The sequence below is a fragment of the Callorhinus ursinus genome, unplaced genomic scaffold (genome assembly GCF_003265705.2).
Source record: "Callorhinus ursinus isolate GAN/ISIS: 27379988/994484 unplaced genomic scaffold, GSC_fseal_2.0 scaffold2, whole genome shotgun sequence".
NCBI lineage: Eukaryota > Metazoa > Chordata > Mammalia > Carnivora > Otariidae > Callorhinus > Callorhinus ursinus.
In genome coordinates, this window is record NW_027397064.1 from 67,385,220 (window position 1) to 67,391,070 (window position 5,851).

General features: G+C 42.2%; 1 pseudogene; it reads right to left on the reverse strand.

Annotated features, from left to right (window-relative positions):
- Positions 1 to 367: 367 nt before the first annotated feature.
- LOC112809284 (eukaryotic translation initiation factor 3 subunit E pseudogene) lies at positions 368 to 3,158 on the reverse strand (annotated as a pseudogene).
- Between the last annotated feature and the right edge of the window lie 2,693 nt (positions 3,159 to 5,851).

The following is a 5,851-nucleotide window of genomic DNA, read 5'->3' on the forward strand; positions in this document are numbered from 1 at the left end:
AACCGAGACTTCATATCTAATCTAATTGCAGTTCCAACCTCCTCCAGAAAGGTAGTCTTCATGGGACCTTCGGGAATTTTCTGATAAGCACCAATCAGGTAATCTGTCCCATGGGCTCACCATCCCCAGAAGGAAAATGAGGTAATCCCCCTCAAAAGCCCCCCCCCCCCCCGCGCTTCCCCTTAAGGGAAGGTTCCCGCACCTGGGATAATCCTCTCTTTTTCTTTTGTTAACAACTTCCTTGTCCTACCCTCCTTCCTATAAAGACCTTCCATTATGTACAGCCTCTCCGAGCTTCCTTCAACCTGCTGGTTGGGATGCTGCTGGATTGATGAATTATTTAATAAAGCCAATCACATCTTCTACTTTACTCAGTTGAATTTTGTTTTTTAACATTCCTAATCAAATTCATAATCCATTGTTTCTTTTGAACTATTTTATAGTTTGGCTGCCAGCATACTAATGCTAACACACTGAGGGATGTGACGGAAAGTCTTAACTAGAAAGAGATAAACATTTGGTTTTTTTGTTTTTGTTTGAAGAGATAAACAGTTGTAATGAAATCCTCAAGAAGTAGTCACTTGAGCACTGAATCTTTTCCTGGGCGCCATCAAAGTCAAAGTTAACATTAAGTATTCAACAAACTCAGTAGTCATGTATTTTTCTATATAAGACTCCTACTGAGTGACTTAAACCTATATTTTTTAGCACTTGCTTCTATTTCCAAGCATCTTTGAACATTATAACTGCTACAGTCAAATGGCCACAAAATGTGGGCACACCATCTAAATTATTAAGATACCGTGGCTGATACAGGACTAGACAAATGATGTTATAACAGCCTTTGGGGAGGTCAAAGAAAACAAATACCAATGAATAAGGTATGCTTGCTGTTGAAATACTGGAATAGAGAAATGAGAGAATTATTATTTATGGTGTCTTTTTAAACATGTAAGGTCTTCCATGGCTATACCTTCATCACATATTATGGAAATAAACAAAGACCACCCAAATAAGAACAATCAAAGGCTATTTTTTCAGAACTTGATATAGCTAGGGAGTCAACCACCATCACTTGGCATTTGGATTCAAAGGCAGGCAGGGGAGTGGGAGTGCTTTATAGGTTAAAAAAAAAAAAAAGAAAAAAAGCAGGGGACTTCAAGTAAGTTCTGATTGGAAATTATTGGCATGGGAAAACAGGAGGCAGGCTAACTAGAAGTGGAATATCTTGCAAGATTGGATTGGAGAGCATATTGATCTTTTTTTGGTTAGTTCCAAGTTAGAAACCTGGCCACTCTGGGCAGGTTGCTGTAGAAGTTGTGAGTCAGAATCCAATTGTCATATATAGTCTGGCCATTATCTGCGTGTGTATGCAGCTTCTCAGCATTAAGATTTCAGAGCTGTCCCAGAATGAACTCAGTATAGCTCTCATATGCTGGAACTCGCGCTCTAAAGGAGTAATACCAGTCTGCTGATCCTGAGTAATTGCCACATTCGTGTTGGAACTGTGCATTAGCTATACAGCAAGCATTCTCAATGAGGGCAATATCACCAGGAGTGGTTCTTGGGGGAAAAAAAAAAAAATTACTCTTCTTATATATGAAGCACAGATATATAGGGAACATATAATACATAAAGAAAAGTACATTGTATCTCTGGTCTTTAAGATTCATGGGGAGTTGGTAGAAAAAAAAATATCTAAAATAGTAAAACCAGCCTGGAGTGGGGAAGGGTAGAGAATTAAAAAAAAATAAAAAATGAGAAACATGCTATAGAGCCTTTGTAAATACTTCTACCTAAAACTATTCTTTCCAGCCACGGAGCTAAACAGCATCTGACCATCCCTCTTAGACTACATTTGCCTTGCGGTCTCTGGCTCTTCAAACTTTTTCCCAGTTGGTTTAGTTTCTGTTTGAAATACTACAACTACTCTCCTTTCTTCTCTCAAAGCGTGGGGAATATCACCAGAATAAAGCTCTCTGCATACCCCCGTATCAAAGACTCCCATGTGGTATCATTAAGAAGATCCAATTTTCCACAGAGTATTCTTTTCCATGCCATATCTCCTTTATGAAGAGCAGCTCAAGCAGCAGAAACCAGATGCCAGTCCAGAAAGTACATGATGAGAGGAATGAAGTTGAACTCCACCATCCTGGCAAGAAAAAGAAGAGTCATAAATGAAGAATTTTAAGCTGTATGCTTAACCCGCTAAAATTACATGATAAATTGGGGCGCCTGGGCAGCTCAATTGGTTAAGCCTCCGACTCTTGATTTCAGATGGGGTCATGATCTCGGGGTCCTGGGATCCAGCCCCATGTTGGGCTCCCTCTCAGCGGGGAGTCTGCTTCTCCCTCTCCCTCTACCCCATCCCCCGCTCACGCACACACAGGCACTCTCTCTCTCTCTCTCAATAAATAAATAAAATCTTTAAAACAAATAAATAAAATTACATGATAAACTTTGAACTACTCTAGGTAAAAAGAAATGACTGTCCACTTAAAAATGGTTAAGATGATAAATTTTATGTTATATATATTTTACCACAATTTAAAAAAAAAAAACAGAAATTGGGGCGCCTGGGTGGCTCAGTCATTAAGCATCTGCCTTCAGCTCAGGTCATGATCCCAGGGTCCTGGGATCGAGCCCCTCATCAGGCTCCCTGCTCCGCGGGAAGCCTGCTTCTCCCTTTCCCACTCCCCCTGTTTGTGTTCCCTCTCTCACTATCTTTCTCTCTGTCAAATAAATAAATAAAATCTTTAAAAAACAAAACAAAACAGAAATGACGGACTTAGTTTGCATGCTAGTCCGGTACAAGCATGGACTCTTTTCTCCCCCCTTATTATTATAATCCAGAAAACTGTCCACAACAAAATCAGGAAGGCCTCTGACACAGGACTTTCCGATTATGTGATTTACCACTCAGAAGAGAATGGGGGGGGGTCCCTCCCATGGCCAATGACATCTCCCCTTTTAGTTTAGTTTGGGACCCTTAGCCATGTTCTACTGATCCTTGCAACTTCTTCCCTTCCATTATAGCAACCATGGCCCCGCGGCCGCTCCACCCCACCACTAACTCCAGCCTCATAAATGCGCATAACCAGCAGCACACCCACCACATGTTTAAAGTCTGGGAAACACTCAGGAGGAGAGGTCACCATAGCCACAGCCACTTTGTGAGAATGTGGTTTTAAGGATCTCAAACACATTTGCTCATAAAGCCATAGAATTATTTCCTAAGTCAGGGACTAAAATAAGCAAATTCTCCAAATTAAAACAAAACAAACAAAACCACAGACTCCAAAGGACACCAATAACAGAAGAGCACAGAAGTCTCCTCCCACTTAGGCTGGTGTCTAGTCTAACAGGTAGCAAAACGCCTTTCCTGACCACCAAGTGTGACAAGAACCCCTTATTTAGTATTATTGTTAACTGGGGCAAGGAAAACACCCCAAACCACAGCTGAAACAGTTTTTAGAGAGTTATAGTGAAGTACAAATCAACACGATGAAATTCTTTTATGACAAGCTTCACAGAGAGAAGCACTCAGCCAATTAATTTTGCAACATGGAGCTTATTGCCTTCCATCCCCCCTCTCTAGCTGTTCTCTCTCTCAGCCGAAATACTGCCTGATTCTCACACCTCAAGTTGAGGTATGACCTGGTTCCTTTCTCTGGCAAAAACTTGCAGTGGCTCCCTAGTACATGCTGAATACTGAATTTGAGACTGAAGAATATTCCACAACTGATCTTTACTTCCCAACACTCTCAAACACCCTATATCCTGGTAAAACTAAACCTAATAGACATTCCCTGAAGATCCTCCAACTTTCTCATTCAGCTTTTGAGTGCAGTTATTCCTTTGGCCCAAAACTTCTCCTTTCCTTATATCTAAGTCCATAGACTTACCCAACTAGCTGTCTATCTTTTATGTATCTCTTGGTAGATATTTTGTTATAAATAGGTTCCATCTAGAACACAAGCAGAATAATCTTCCAAACTATGGTTGTTAGGAAGAGCAGAAAACTGAACAGAAACAGATGAGGTCAATGTTAAAGGTAAGCTGCAGAATGAGTTTTATTTTATTTTTTAAAATGTTTTATTTATTTATTCATGAGAGTCAGAGAGAGAGAGCGAGCAGAGGGAGAAGCAGGCTTCCCGCCCAGCAGGGAGCCCGATGCGGGACTCGATCCCAGGACCCTGGGATCATGACCTGAGCTGAAGGCAGACGCTCAACCATCTGAGCCACCCAGGCACCCACAAAATGAGTTTTAATCTGGATTTTAATGGAGGTGAGATGTGAGATTTGGCTTGGGCAGCAGGAGTTCATTCCCAGATAAGTGGGGCAGATTATGTGGAGGGTAGTTGTCCACTGAACAGAAGAACAAATAAAAACCTTTGTACTTACTGTACTTATCCTCCAGAGCCAAGGCCAAGGAAGAAAATCTGTTCAGTTCCCTCACCACTCCCTCTGCCCTCAGCAACCTCCCTCTCTCCCTCCTTTCTACATGTGAGATCCCATTTCTTCCATGCCTCTGGTTCCAACCCCCAAGAACACAGAGAGAGATTTGAGATATTTTTTCTTCATTTATCATTTCATGTTTTCATTTTTCAATACATTGACTACTGATGTGTTCTGAGCATTTCCCTAGGCCCTAGAGAACGAAGGATGGGAGAAAATGATAAAAGGATAAATGGAGTATTTCCAACCTTTATGAGGAGATGATTTAGCAAATAATACACACTATAATGGTGTTGGGCTGCTTATTTGGTTATTTTTCATTTGGGCCCTCCCATTCATTCGTCAGCCTTATCTCCCCTGCCCACTGCCTTATGCGGCTGACCCCTGCAGACAGCATGCCCCATTATCCAGGCTCCTTTGCCCTCTGCCTTTAGTTGGGTTCAGCCAATATCAGCAAGGTATTGTAGAGAAGTAGGAGAAAGGGACCAAAGTATTTATTCCTTCTGCTTTTTATCTACTCTGTGCTGCAATCTGACATTGGCTGCATCTTTGCAGGGCAATAGCTCTCTATAGGTGACCCCACCCCCAACACTCAGGGTTCTTAAAAGGGGTTATTCCCATAAACAGCCGCAGGGATAACATGGTAACCAGAGCGTTTCACCCGCAATGATGGTGGTTCATTTATCATGAGGTACTTAAGAATGAAGGAGATGGGCAGCATTCTAAACTAGGGCTGGATTTAAGCAGTCAGAAAAATTCTAGGTCTGGGGCAGAAATCTCCCTTACGTTGCCACGATAGGAATTCATGGCCTCCCATCATGTTTTCAGACTCAAACCAGTGCATTCTCAGACCAGAACACCATGTTTAAAATGAAGGCCAGAGGGGCGCCTGGGTGGCTCAGTTGGTTAAGCGTCTGCCTTCAGCTCAGGTCATGATCTCAGGGTCCTCGGATCGAGCCCTGCATCGGGCTCCCTGCTCCGCAGGAAGCCTGCTTCTCCCTCTCCCACTCCCCCTGCTTGTGTTCCCTCTTTCGCTGTCTCTCTCTCTCTGTCAAATACATAAATAAAATCTTTAAAAATAATAAAATAAAAATAAATAAATAAATAAAATGAAGGCCAGATCTCGAGGAAGGAGCCTGCAGAGCTGCCTCGCTGAATACCTCATCCTCTTCCAAGTCGTCCTTGGGAGGACACGTGACGTAGAGTTAACTTTGAAAATGGCCTGTTAAAAGGGACATGCTCAGACCTCCCAGGAGTTAGTAAACACTGGCTCTAGGTTTATACTCATTTTTATGGAGTTAAAACACCACTATGGTCCAGTGGTGACTTAGTTTCCTCTTGCTGCTATAATAAGTAACTACAAAGCCGGGGGCTTGAGCCAACACAAATGTGT